Here is a 14,953-nt window from a genome sequence, read left to right on the forward strand (position 1 = left end):
GACTGGAGCTCACCGCTATTCTAATAAATGTATTAACCCCTAAAGCTAAGTCTAACCCTAACACTAACACCCCCCTAAATTAAATATAATTTTAATCTAACTAAATTAATTAACTCTTATTAAATACATTATTCCTATTTAAAGCTAAATACTTACCTGTAAAATAAACTCTAATATAGCTACAATATAAATAATAATTATATTATAGCTATTTTAGGATTAATATTTATTTTACAGGTAACTTTGTAATTATTTTAACCAGGTACAATAGCTATTAAATAGTTAAGAACTATTTAATAGCTAAAATAGTTAAAATAATTACAAATTTACCTGTAAAATAGATCCTAACCTAAGTTACAATTAAACCTAACACTACACTATCAATAAATTAATTAAATAAAATACCTACAATTACCTACAATTAAACCTAACACTACACTATCAATAAATAAATTAAATACAATACCTACAAATAACTACAATGAAATAAACTAACTAAAGTACAAAAAATAAAAAAGAACTAAGTTACAAAAAATAAAAAAATATTTACAAACATAAGAAAAATATTACAACAATTTTAAACTAATTACACCTACTCTAAGCCCCCTAATAAAATAACAAAGCCCCCCAAAATAAAAAATGCCCTACCCTATTCTAAATTACTAAAGTTCAAAGCTCTTTTACCTTACCAGCCCTGAACAGGGCCCTTTGCGGGGCATGCCCCAAGAAGTTCAGCTCTTTTGCCTGTAAAAAAAAACATACAATACCCCCCCCCCAACATTACAACCCACCACCCACATACCCCTAATCTAACCCAAACCCCCCTTAAATAAACCTAACACTAAGCCCCTGAAGATCTCCCTACCTTGAGTCGTCTTCACCCAGCCGAGCCAAATTCTTCATCCAAGCGGGGCAGAAGAGGTCTTCCATCCGATTGAAGTCTTCATCCAAGCGGGATCTTCTATCGTCATCCATCTGGAGCGGAGCGGCAGGATCCTGAAGACCTCCGACGCGGAACATCCATCCTGGCCGACGACTGAACGATCAGCCAATCGGATTGAACTTGAATCTGATTGGCTGATTCCATCAGCCAATCAGAATATTCCTACCTTAATTCCGATTGGCTGATAGAATCCTATCAGCCAATCGGAATTCGAGGGACGCCATCTTGGATGACGTCATTTAAAGGAACCATCATTCGTCGTTCAGTCGTCGGCCAGCTATTTATTTAATAGCTATTGTACCTGGTTAAAATAAATACAAAGTTACCTGTAAAATAAATATTAATCCTAAAATAGCTATAATATAATTATAATTTATATTGTAGCTATATTAGGGTTTATTTTATATTAGGGTTTATTTTACAGGTAAGTATTTAGCTTTAAATAGGAGTAATTTATTTAATAAGAGTTAATTAATTTCGTTAGATTAAAATTATATTTAATTTAGGGGGGTGTTAGTGTTAGGGTTAGACTTAGCTTTAGGGGTTAATACATTTATTAGAATAGCGGCGAGATTCGGTCGGCAGATTAGGGGTTAATAATTGAAGTTAGGTGTCGGCGATGTTAGGGAGGGCAGGTTAGGGGTTAATAAATATAATATAGGGGTCGGCAGCGTTAGGGGCAGCAGATTAGGGGTACATAGCTATAATGTAGGTGGCGGCTCTTTGCGGTCGGCAGATTAGGGGTTAATTATTGTAGGTAGGTGGCGGCGACGTTGTGAGGGGCAGGTTAGGGGTTAATAAATATAATATAGGGGTCGGCGATGTTAGGGCAGCAGATTAGGGGTACATAGCTATAATGTAGCTGGCGGCGGCGTGCGGACGGCAGATTAGGGGTTAATAAGTGTAGGTAGCTGGCGGCGACGTTGTGGGGGGCAGATTAGGGGTTAATAAATATAATATAGGTGTCGGCGGTGTTAGGGGCAGCAGATTAGGGGTACATAAGGATAACGTAGGTGGCGGTCGGCAGATTAGGGGTTAAAAAAATGTAATCGAGTTGCGGCGATGTGGGGGGACCTCGGTTTAGGGGTACATAGGTAGTTTATGGGTGTTAGTGTACTTTAGAGTACAGTAGTTAAGAGCTTTATGAACCGGCGTTAGCCCAGAAAACTCTTAACTACTGACTTTTTTCTGCGGCTGGAGTTTTGTCGTTAGAATTCTAACGCTCACTTCAGCCACGACTCTAAATACCGGAGTTAGAAAAATCCCATTGAAAAGATAGGATACGCAATTGACGTAAGGGGATCTGCGGTATGGAAAAGTCGCGGCTGAAAAGTGAGCGTTAGACCCTTTTTTGAGTGACTCCAAATACCGGAGGTAGCCTAAAACCAGCGTTAGGAGCCTCTAACGCTGGTTTTCACGGCTACCGCCAAACTCCAAATCTAGGCCTAAATTAATTCTAGAATTAATAATCATTTATAAAAAAAAACATGAGATAAAAGCATATCATGACTTCTAGAAATACAAATACACATTAATTTATGGGAAAGTATCATATAACAAATAAATATAACAATAACTTTCTATGAGATAATGTTTGTTGAGGAATAAATCTATCTATTTCTTGGACATAAACAGATGAAAAATAAAACATTAGCTTTAGAGAAATGTGCTTGTTAATGGACAGTAATGAAATTGTATAAATAAAGTTAGGAAAAACCCGAATAACCACAACATCGATAACTGTTATATAACCAAATTACTATAAGAAAAGAAATGGGACATCATATTACATGAACCAATAGAAAGATAGGGAATCAAGCACTCTTTTTGAATTTTGTAACTGCAGTATTTATTAACCTCTAAAATTAGAGTAGTTGGTATACGTCCAAAATATAGAAATACTCAATATTAAAATCACAAATGGCACAAAGTTTTCATGAATTTTAACCACATTGTGTTAACCTTATAACTGAAGTCACGTGACGTAAAATTTCACCCTGTGTGTAGTACTGATCCGTATGCGTCAGTTTAAAAAGATAATATTCAGCTTGATACACGTTCACCTCTCACCCAGCTGCTCACGGAACCCTATTAAATTAGAGGGCCATATCTGGGCAGGTATAATAATAGGGATCTAAGCTGACAATACGGTGATATGTATATACATCAGTACATAGACATGTTGTCTGGAAATTGTGATACAGATTTTCGAATCAACCATTTTTTCAATTGCAATTCAGAAGGAGTTGTATATCTACTAGAATGCTCGTGCCCCAGGTTCTATGTGGGCAAAACTAAAAGGATTTTTAAAGATCGTATCAAGGAACACAGGGGTGATATTAAGGGAGAGATACAAACAAGTAGTGTAGCTATACATTACCAAATGGACATGATAGCAATCCCAGTTGCCTTAAATTTACTGGCATTGATAAAGGATTGTTACATGGGAGAGGAGGTGACAATGATAAATGCCTCCTTCAGAAGGAGTGCAAATGGATTTATACCCTGAACACCCTCTCTCCTTTAGGTTAGAATGAGAAACTAGATATGGCTAGCTATATTTAATAGCATAGTCCTAGTAAATAATTGGTAAGCAAATATCCCTTTAAGAACTCACTGATCAAGTTGCAGTATATTGATAGTATAGTTCTAGCAAGTAACTTATGTGAAAGTATCCCTTTAAGAGTTCACTGAATATTATGCAGTGTACGTAAATATCCCTTTAAGAGCTCACTGAATATTATGTAGCCGCAATGAGATAATCTAAGATGTTGTGTTCTCTTGACTTGACATCCTTGCTCCAGTTTATGCTCATATTAGACATTTGTGAATTGTTGTATTTTTCTCGATTCCCAGAAGAAATATAAGTCTTTCTAGTTGCATCTAAAAATAGTATGTGTAACATTGTAAATAATAAAAAATAAAAAGCACATTGTGTTGAGGCTGTTTAGGTTTGTATAGGTAGGTTTTAATGAGGTGGAGCTAGTTCACAATAAAAGCTCCAATAGAAGGGTTTCAATCCATCAGCCCTGAGGAAGCCCCGTCTTGCACATGACGTTTGGGGTGAAACGATCGTCGGCATTGGTCTGGAGGACCATGTGACTTACCTGTTTGTGGAAGTCGGCTTGTTTGTTTCTCACGCCATATGATTTGGCGTTTGCTTGCCATAAACCGGCTGGAACTTTCCCTCTGCACCGCTACTTGCATTATCTGACCAGGATATCATAAAGGAAGCTTACAGCAGGATCATGATGCCTGCAGATCTATCCAGATAAGTGCTTTAATGTATCAAATCATCATTTGAACTGGCAATTCCGCATAGTGGAGTGTCTAATGGAATAGACCTGGTTGCCACTGAATGAAACATTGTTGCTCTCTGGATCTTTGACACTATAAAAAAACCTGACGTGTGTACATTATAACATTAAATAAATTATACTATCAATTGGATGCGCCTAATATCGAAGTGCATATAACATGTGGTTAAATTATCTAGAACACATGCTGCATTTACATGTGTATAATCAGAGTAAGCATAATATAATCTCACTGAATATCAATATATTAAATAAACATTCACTCTACATATAAATAACAAGTAGGTGATAAGAACAAATTAGTGTAAAATCAGATATACAAAAACAAATTGTGATCAAAACAAATAATGCATAAAGTCCACTTATCAGTTCATATAAGGAAATGTTTCTTTGGTATTTCTTCCTCTAGAGAAACAGATACGATCTTGTGGTAAATCACACTGTCATCAGTGGCAGGCTGCTTCTTCCGGACGTAGTTGGAATACACTCCTGTAGTGTCAAAAACATAAAGAGAAAAGAAGGCGCCACAATAGTGCAGGGTCAAATGTGTCAACTGTTACCCCACTACAAAGTCCCGTACTTACAGGATATGAAGAACCAGAATAGTGCTATACAGGCATTCTGTGCTCTTAGCAGTCGCCCAGCTAACTGTTCCAGATAATACTGCACGGCTCTTGTCACAAAGAGGCTTTGTCACAAAGAGGCTTTGTGCTCTATATGATATCGCTTGCTTATAATCCATGTTTTGATGTATATGCCTAAAGTCGTACAGCTAAGTTTAGATCCCCTTTTTCACTATACCTGCCCAGAAATAGCCCTGTAATTCACAGGGTTCTGTGAGCAGCTGGGTGTAACTTTAGCGGTATGCAGTGAGAGGTAAAATTGTGAAATATATGACATCACTGATTAACTGTCTATGTACTGATGTACATACCTATAACCGTATCGTCAGCTTAGATCCCTATTATTATACCTGCCCAGATATGGCCCTCTAATTTAATAGGGTTCCGTGAGCAGCTGGGTGTAGCTTAAGCGATACGTAGTGAGAGGTGAACGTGTATCAAGCTGAATATTATCTTTTTAAACTGACGCATACGGATCAGTACTACACACAGGGTGAAATTTTAAGTCACGTGACTTCAGTTATAAGGTTAACACAATGTGGTTAAAATTCATGAAAACTTTGTGCCATTTGTGATTTTAATATTGAGTATTTCTATATTTTGGACATGTACCAACTACTCTAATTTTAGAGGTTAATAAATACTGCAGTTACAAAATTCAAAAAGAGTGCTTGATTCCCTATCTTTCTATTGGTTCATGTAATATGATGTCCCATTTCTTTTCTTATAGTAATTTGGTTATATAACTTTCCAATAGGGTCTGCACCATTTAAAGGTTATATTATTAACTGTGAGCAGTATTATTTCATTAATATTGGCCATTTGTCTTTAATTCTATATATTTATTTATCGATAACTTTTTTATAAATAAGGGGATTGTATGTGGATCCACGTCAGCGATGTCTGGTGAGCGTATTGATGCCGGCAAATGCACTGAGATTGACACTTTGATAAATATGCCCCATAGTCCCTAGTGCTTTTGACTTTTCTTGCTTTTTTTTTTAAATTAATTGTAATATGTACCAAATTCAACCTCTATACGTATATCTGTTATTTTAAGAGATGACTAGATATTTTCTCTCTCTAACCTTATAGCTAGTTATTTACCATTACATATAGATATTCAAGATATTTTTATGTTAGAATGAAGTCCAGACTTACTTTAATAGGCCCCTTGCATAGGTGGAGCTAACAAAGATAAATCTCCCACCTTGGGGAAATTGGCAAAACCCTACTTATGCATCTCAGGCACCTCAACACCATCTGAGCGCCTCTTCTCTGCTGCAGGCAACATAACTTGCAAAAAGAGAGACAGCCTCAGCCAGGAGCATGTAGTCATGTTAACATTTTTGCATTTGAATGCAAAGTTTCTGAAAGAGTAAATGACAGAATGTTATTGACAGTGATAGTTCTACCTCTTTCTAGTTCTACCTCTTTTGAAACAGTTTGTGTTAAAAAAATTGGACATACAGTTGTGTTAATAATATAAAGTTTTAGTCTGAAGTTTATATCTGTAACACTCAGTATGTGGATTTTATTTTATTTTAAATAAAGGAAAAACTATTATTATTTTTTTAGGCAATTAATCGAAAAAATAATCAGCCAATTAATCGATTATGAAAGTAATCGTTAGTTGCAGCCCTAAAGCAAAGCATGACCTCAGCACTGCTATGCTGATTGGCTATTGTTTTGTTTTTTCATCTTCCAGCTGGACAGTAGCTGAAGTATAACACTTCATAAATCACTTACTCTGGGGAACTGAAAAAATTTTGAGGTAAAATTTCTTCCATTTTTACATAGAAATTTTCACGTTATATTTTCTTGTCAGCTTTTTACAGTTATGCTGCATCATATTCAAGTGATTTCGCATATGGGTATTATGTCCCTTTAATGGATAGCCTGACTGAAATAATAATAGAAAGGTATTTAATTTCCCATATTTGATTATTTTCTATAGTAACATACTGTTTATACATTACACATATGCAAATGAAGCCATGTGGATCCCATATGGATCTACCTTACATCTATGTAACTAGATTTACCCATGTTGTTTACCCTGCTCTTTCATTTGTAATAAAAATATTCTTGTTTTCAAAAAGTTACAAGCCTGTTACAGTTAAAACCATTACTCTAAATGTGGGAAAGGCTTTTCTTTAGATCGGGAGGGCTTCAAATTTACAGTTTTACACTATTTGACAGTGATCCAGTTAGATGTTCTTATAAGTTGATTGATTCTTGTGTCAGCAAATAACTATGAAAACTTCAGTTTTGTTCTTGATAGTCCTCACCCCATTTTAAAATGTTGATGATGGCTTGTAGCAGTAGCACCAGCTACTGCTTTCACTTTATTTATATTTATCTTCCTGTCCAAAAAAAAGAGGTTAACAAATTTCCAGTAACAAATTAATAATGTTGTGAACATTTGGCAGAACTGAACAATGCCATGAACTAATCTTGAATTAAATTAATTTTTTTTTTCTGACAAATGAAACAAATTTTTGACTATTATCGCTGATGCTAGGTACAGCCATAAATAACAAATGGGATGTACTATAATATTGTTATGTTAGACTTTCAGTTCTTACTGAAAGAAGAAGCAGGGAAATTCCTGGTTTATCTCTCTCTCAAAGAAGAAATTGAAACCTGAAATATGTGTCTCACATAGTCTACATACAAATATAAATAAAACATAAATAAAATAAATACAGATTCCATTAATAGACAGCAGACTGTAAGTATAAACTCTGGCATGAAATAAAATAATTTTGCCTTTAATTTCTAAACTTTTTTTAAAGATATATGACACATAGAGGTCAATTTACTAATGTGCAAGCAGACATGATACGATGTAACGTATCATGCAGTGGCGGCTTGTGGGTTATTCAAATGGGGGTTCACAATATATAAATTGTGAAAATTAAATTTACATTTACGACGTAACTTACACATGAACTAACGCCCTCTAGTGGTAAAAATGCATTCAGTTTAGAGGCGACATTCAAGGTCTAAGAAATTAGCATATGAACCTCCTAGGTTTAGCTTTCAACTAAGAATACCCAGAGAACAAAGCAAAATTGGTGATAAAAGTAAATTAGAAAGTTGTTCAAAATGACATGCCCTATTTGAATAATGAAAGTTTTTTTTTTATTAAATGTCCCTTTAAGCAAATTAGATAATAAAAGTAAATGAGAAAGTTGTTTAACATTGAATGTTCAATCTGAATACTAAAGTTGAAGTAAAAAATTACATGCCCTATTTGAATCATGATAGTTTTAATTTTGACTTGTGCCATATCTCTAAACCAAAAAATAGCCTTGCTTTCCTATTGGCTGTTTTTATTCTTCAAATTCAAATCAGCCAATAGGATGAAAGCTTCTAAAATCCTATTTGCTGTTCAAAAAAGCCAATAGGATGAGAGCTACTGAAATCCTATTGGCTGTTCAAAACAGCCAATATGATGAGAGCTACTGAAATCCTATTGGCTGTTAGCTCTCATCCTACTGGCTGTTTTGAACATCCAATAGGATTTTAGAAGCTCTCATCCTATTGGCTGATTTTAATTTGAAGAATCAAATCAGCCAAGCGGAATGCAAGGTACGCCATTTTGAAACGGTTACCTTGCATTGAAGCTTCAGTGTACGGCGGAGACCATATGAAGAGGACGCTCTACGCTGGATGTCTTTGCTGCTCGGTGCCGGGATGAAGATAGAAAACGCCCCCATGATGGATAAAGATGTCGCCGCCTGGATGAAGACTTCTTCCCACCTAGATGTCCGGACTTCAGCAACCGTGAGAAGATATTCTGGGGTTAGTGTTAGGTATCTTTTTATTTTTTGGGGTGTTTTTTTTTAAGATTAGGGTTTGGGCTTTTGAAAAAGAGCTAAATGCCCTTTTAAGGGCAATGAAAAAGAGCTGAATGCCCTTTTAAGGGCAATGCCCATACAAATGCCCCTTTAGAGGCAATGGGTAGGTTAGGTTTTTTTGTTTTGGGGGGTTGTTTAAGTGGTGGGTTTTACTGTTGGGGGGACTTTGTATTATTTTACAGGCAAAAGAGCTGTTTAACTTAGGGCAATGCCCTACAAAAGGCCATTTTAATTGCTATTGGTAGTTTATTGTAGGCTAGGGGGTGTTTTTATTTTTGGGGAGGCTTTTTTATTTTTATAGGGCTATTAGATTAGGTGTAATTGTTTTTATTTTTGATCATTTAGTTTATTATTTTTCTAAGCTTAGTGTATTTTTTTGCAATTTAGTGTTTTATATTTTTTGTATTTTTATATTTTTAATTTTTTTTATAGTGTTAGGTTTTTTTAAAATTTGTAATTTATATTTCTTTTATTGGTAGTATTTTTTATTTTATCAGAATAGTAAGGTTAGGTTAAATTGCAGTTTAATGTTAGGTTTATTTTTATTTTACAGGTAAGTTTTTATTTATTTAAATATAGTTATATTGTAATTTTAATTTAAAGTTGGGGGGTGTTAGGTTTAGGGGTTAATAGTTTAATTTAGTGTTTTGCAATGCGGGGACCCAGGGGTTTAGGGGTTAATAGGTTTATTTAGTGGCAGAGATGTGGGAGGCCAGAGGTTTAGGGGTTAATAACTCTATTATAGTGTCGGCGATGTCGGGGAGCAGCGGAATAGGGGTTAATAACTTTATTATAGTGGCGGTGATGTCGAGGAGTGGCTGATTAGGGGTTAATATTTTTTTTTAGTGTCAGTGATGTCGGGAGCGGCAGATTAGGGGTTAATAAATTTATTTAATAGTCGCAATGTGGGTGGGCGGCAGATTAGGGGTTAATAAGTTTAATATAGTGTTTACGATGCAGGAGGGTGGCGGTTTAGACTTTAATAGGTAGTTTATGTGTGTTAGTTTACTTTGTAAAACTTTAGTTATGAGTTTTGTGAAACATTTTTGTGGCGCAAAACTCATAACTACTGGTCTCAGAGATGGCGGTATCGATTGTGTCGGTATAGGCTGTAACGCAAGCATTTTAGCCTCATCGCACAACCTGTAATATCGGCGCTATGAAAATCCCACACAAAAATGAAATTTTTTTGAGTGCGGAATGGACGTTGCGTTACAGGCTAAAATGCTTGCGGTATAGCTATACTGACATGACTTGTGATAGCTGCGTTACTGCTTTTACGCTGAAATTGCCATTTTTTTCAGCGTTAAAAGCTGCAACGCAAAACTCGTAATCTAGGTGATAGTTAATATACACGTTAGTGCTTAAACCATTAAAGAGACCAACATTTTCTTTCATGATTCAGACAGAACATGTGGTTTTTTAACAACTTTCCAATTTACTTCTATTATCTAATTTGTTTCATTTGCTTAATATCTTTAGTTGAAAAGCATACCTAGGTGGACTTAGGAGCAGCAATGCATTATTGGGAACTAGCTATTAATTGGTGGCTGAGCATAAGTAAAAGAGCTGTTTATCTTGGGGCAATGTCCTGCAAAAAGCCCTTTTAAGGGCTACTGGTAGTTTAGCATTAGATTAGGGGGTGTTTTTAGTTTGGGGGGGCTTTTTTATTTTCATAGGGATTAGGTATAATTTTTTAAAATTGGATAATTTTGTTTTTTATTTTCTGTAATCTTAGATATTTTTATTTTCTGTAATTGTAGCTTAAAGGGACACTCTACACCAGAATTTTAATTTATACTTACACCTAGATTTAGAGTTTTGCGTTAGAAGGGGTGCATTAGCTACGCGTGTTTTTTTCCCCCCGCACCTTTTAAACAACGCTGGTATTTAGAGTTCTCTGAAGGGCTGCGTTAGGCTCCAAAAAGGGAGCGTACAGGCATATTTACCGCCACTTAAACTCTCAATACCAGCGGTGCTTACGGACGCGGCCAGCTTAAAAAACGTGCTCGTGCACGATATCCCCATAGGAAACAATGGGGCAGTTTGAGCTGAAAAAAAACGTAACACCTGCAAAAAAGCAGCGTTCTGCTCCTAACGCAGCCCCATTGTTTCCTATGGGGAAACAGTTTCTAAGTCTGCACCTAACACCCTAACATGTACCCCGAGTCTAAACACCCCTAACCTTACACTTATTAACCCCTAATCTGCCGCCCCCGCTATCGCTGACCCCTGCATATTATTATTAACCCCTAATCCCCCTCTCCGGACACCGCCGCAACCTACATTATAGCTATGAACCCCTAATCTGCTGCCCCTAACACCGCCGACCCCTATATTATATTTATTACCCGCTAATCTGCCCTCCCCAACGTCGCCGCTACCTTACTGTAAGGATAAACAGGATTTGTTTTCTTTACTGATACCTGTTACTATCCTTTAGATAGTTTACTGATTCTCAGCTGTAAACCTTATGTAAGTTTTGTACCACTGTCTTATTTATGGCAAGTTTTATCTTGAAGAAATCCCTTTATAAGAAGTGGATTTGATAAGAAGATTGAAATATAACCACTGTGTGATTACAATATGCAATGTACGTATTTCCTGAGATCAGAATACAAACTGAGGTGAGGTTGTCAGAATTGACTAACAAGTAATGCGTGCTGAATCGATAAGTATAAAGCAGTCCGCTTGTACACAGAAGCTGTACTTTTAACAGCTTGTGAATAACTGGCAAAGAGTTTGGTTTTGCGGTTGAAGTCCTTAATTATATCTTGGTGGATATTTAGGCTTGAAATAAGCGGAGGTGATGAACAGAATTATCCGTAGATTGTGACAGCTTAGGGAGTCAGTGTACAGATGCTTGTAATCCAAAACATGTAGAGAAACTCCGTATGCAATATCTCTTGACAAGCTAGAGGATATCAGTATAAATCCAATGTGGATGTAGCTTAGCTCAGACTCAGACTTCTCAGAGCAAGGGAATCAAAATTACTAAGCACTAGGAACAGGGTGTGAACAGGATATAAAGGTAATGTAGGAGGTGTTATCTCAGGTAGGCAGGTGACCATAGGAAATCTTGACACTTACCTACACTTATTAACCCCTAATCTGCCTACCGGGCCTTGCCGCTACTCTAATAAATGTATTAAACCCTAAACCGCCTCACTCCCGCCTCAAAAACCCTATAATAAATTGTATTAACCCCTAATCTGCCCTCCCTAACATCGCCGACACCTAACTTCAAGTATTAACCCCTAATCTGCCGACCGGACCTCGCCGCTACTCTAATAAATGTATTAACCCCTAAAGCTAAGTCTAACCCTAACACTAACACCCCCCTAAGTTAAATATAATTTTTATCTAACGAAATAAATTAACTCTTATTAAATAAATGAATCCTATTTAAAGCTAAATACTTACCTGTAAAATAAACCCTAATGTAGCTACAATATAACGAATAATTATATAGTAGCTATTTTAGGATTTATATTTATTTTACAGGCAACTTTGTATTTATTTTACCTAGGTACAATAGTTATTAAATAGTTAATGACTATTTAATAGCTACCTAGTTAAACTAATTACAAAATTACCTGTAAAATAAATCCTAACCTAAGTTACAATTAAACCTAACACTACACTATCAATAAATTAATTAACTAAACTATCTACAATTATCTACAATTAAATCAACAAAACTAAATTACAAAAACAAACAAACACTAAATTACAAAAAATAAAAAAAATTACAAGAATTTTAAACTAATTACACCTACTCTAAGCCCCCTAAAAAAATAACAAAGCCCCCAAAATAAAAAAATGTCCTACCCTATTCTAAAATAAAAAGTTAACAGCTATTTTACCTTACCAGCCCTTAAAAGGGCCTTTTGCGGGGCATGCCCCAAAGAAAACAGCTCGTTTGCATTTAAATAAACATAAAATACCCCCCCAACATTACAACCCACCACCCACATACCCCTAATCTAACCCAAACACCCCTTAAAAAACCTAACACTAAGCCCCTGAAGATCTCCCTACCTTATCTTCACCATGCCGGGTATCACCGATCCATCCAGAAGAGGGTCCGAAGTCTTCATCCTATCCGGCAAGAAGAGGTCCAGAAGAGGGTCCGAAGTCTTAATCCTATTCGGCAAGAAGAGGACATCCGGACTGGTAGACATGTTCATCCAGGCGGCGTCTCCTATCTTCATCCATCCGGCGCGGAGCGGGACCATCTTGAAGCAGCCAACGCGGATCCATCCTCTTCTTCTGGCGACTCCCAACGAATGAAGGTTCCTTTAAGTGACGTCATCCAAGATTGCGTCCCTCGAATTCCGATTGACTGATAGGATTCTATCAGCCAATCGGAATTAAGGTAGGAAAAATCTGATTGGCTGATTGAATCAGCCAATCAGATTCAAGTTCAATCCGATTGGCTGATTGGATCAGCCAATCAGATTGAGCTCCCATTCTATTGGCTGATCGGAACAGCCAATAGAATGTGAGCTCAATCTGATTGGCTGATCCAATCAGCCAATCGGATTGAACTTGAATCTGATTGGCTAATTCAATCAGCCAATCAGATTTTTCCTACCCTAATTCCGATTGACTGATAGAATCCTATCAGCCAATAGGAATTCGAGGGACGCCATCTTGGATGACATAACTTAAAGGAACCTTCATTCGTCGGGAGTCGCGTCGGCTGCTTCAAGATGGTCCCGCTCCGCGCCGGATGGATGAAGATAGAAGACGCCGCCTGGATGAACATGTCTACCAGTCCGGATGTCCTCTTCTTGACGGATAGGATGAAGACTTCGGACCCTCTTCTGGACCTCTTCTTCCCGGATAGGATGAAGACTTCGACCCTCTTCTGGACGGATCGGTGATACCTGGTGTGGTGAAGATAAGGTAGGCAGATCTTCAGGGGCTTAGTGTTAGGTTTTTTAAGGCGTGTTTGGGTTAGATTAGGGTTATGTGGGTCGTGGGTTGTAATGTTGGGGGGGTGTATTGTATGTTTATTTAAATGCAAAAGAGCTGTTTTCTTTGGGACATGCCCCGCAAAAGGCCCTTTTAAGGGCTGGTAAGGTAAAAGAGCTGTTAACTTTTTATTTTAGAATAGGGTAGGGCATTTTTTTATTTTGGGGGCTTTGTTATTTTTAGGGGGCTTAGAGTATGTGTAATTAGTTTAAAATTCTTGTCATCTTTTTTTATTTTTTGCAATTTAGTGTTTGTTTTTTTTGTAATTTAGTTTTGTTGATTTAATTGTAGATAATTGTTTAGTTAATTAATTTATTGATAGTGTAGTGTTAGGTTTAATTGTAACTTAGGTTAGGATTTATTTTACAGGTAATTTTGTAATTATTTTAACTAGGTAGCTATTAAATAGTTATTAACTATTTAATAGCTATTGTACCTAGTTAAAATAAATACAAAGTTGCCTGTAAAATAAATATAAATCCTAAAATAGCTACAATATAATTATTCATTATATTGTAGCTATATTAGGGTTTATTTTACAGGTAAGTATTTAGCTTTAAATAGGATTAATTTATTTAATAAGAGTTAATTTATTTCGTTAGATAAAAATTATATTTAACTTAGGGGGGTGTTAGTGTTAGGGTTAGACTTAGCTTTAGGGGTTAATACATTTATTAGAGTAGCAGCGAGGTCCGGTCGGCAGATTAGGGGTTAATACTTGAAGTTAGGTGTCGGCGATGTTAGGGAAGTCAGATTAGGGGTTAATACAATTTATTATAGGGTTTAGGGGTTAACACATTTATTATAGTGGCGGCGAGGTCCGGTCGGCAGATTAGGGGTTAATAAGTGTAGGTAGGTAGCAGCGACGTTGGGGGGGGGCAGATTAGGGGGTAACAAATATAATATAGGGGTCGGCGATGTTAGAGGCAGCAGATTAGGGGTACATAGGGATAATGTAGGTTGCTGCGGTGTGCGGTCGGCAGATGAGGGGTTAAAAATGTTATTAGAGTGGCGGCGATGTGGGGGGACCTCGGTTTAGGGGTACATAGGTAGTTTATGGGTGTTAGTGTACTTTAGAGCACAGTAGTTAGGAGCTTTATGAACCGGCGTTAGCCCATAAAGCTCTTAACTCCTGACTTTTTTCTGCAGCTGGAGTTTTGTCGTTAGAGTTCTAACGCTCACTTCAGCCAAGACTCTAAATACCAGTGTTAGAAAGATCCCATT

This window comes from Bombina bombina, chromosome 3 (assembly GCF_027579735.1).
Source record: "Bombina bombina isolate aBomBom1 chromosome 3, aBomBom1.pri, whole genome shotgun sequence".
NCBI classification, from domain to species: Eukaryota; Metazoa; Chordata; class Amphibia; order Anura; family Bombinatoridae; genus Bombina; species Bombina bombina.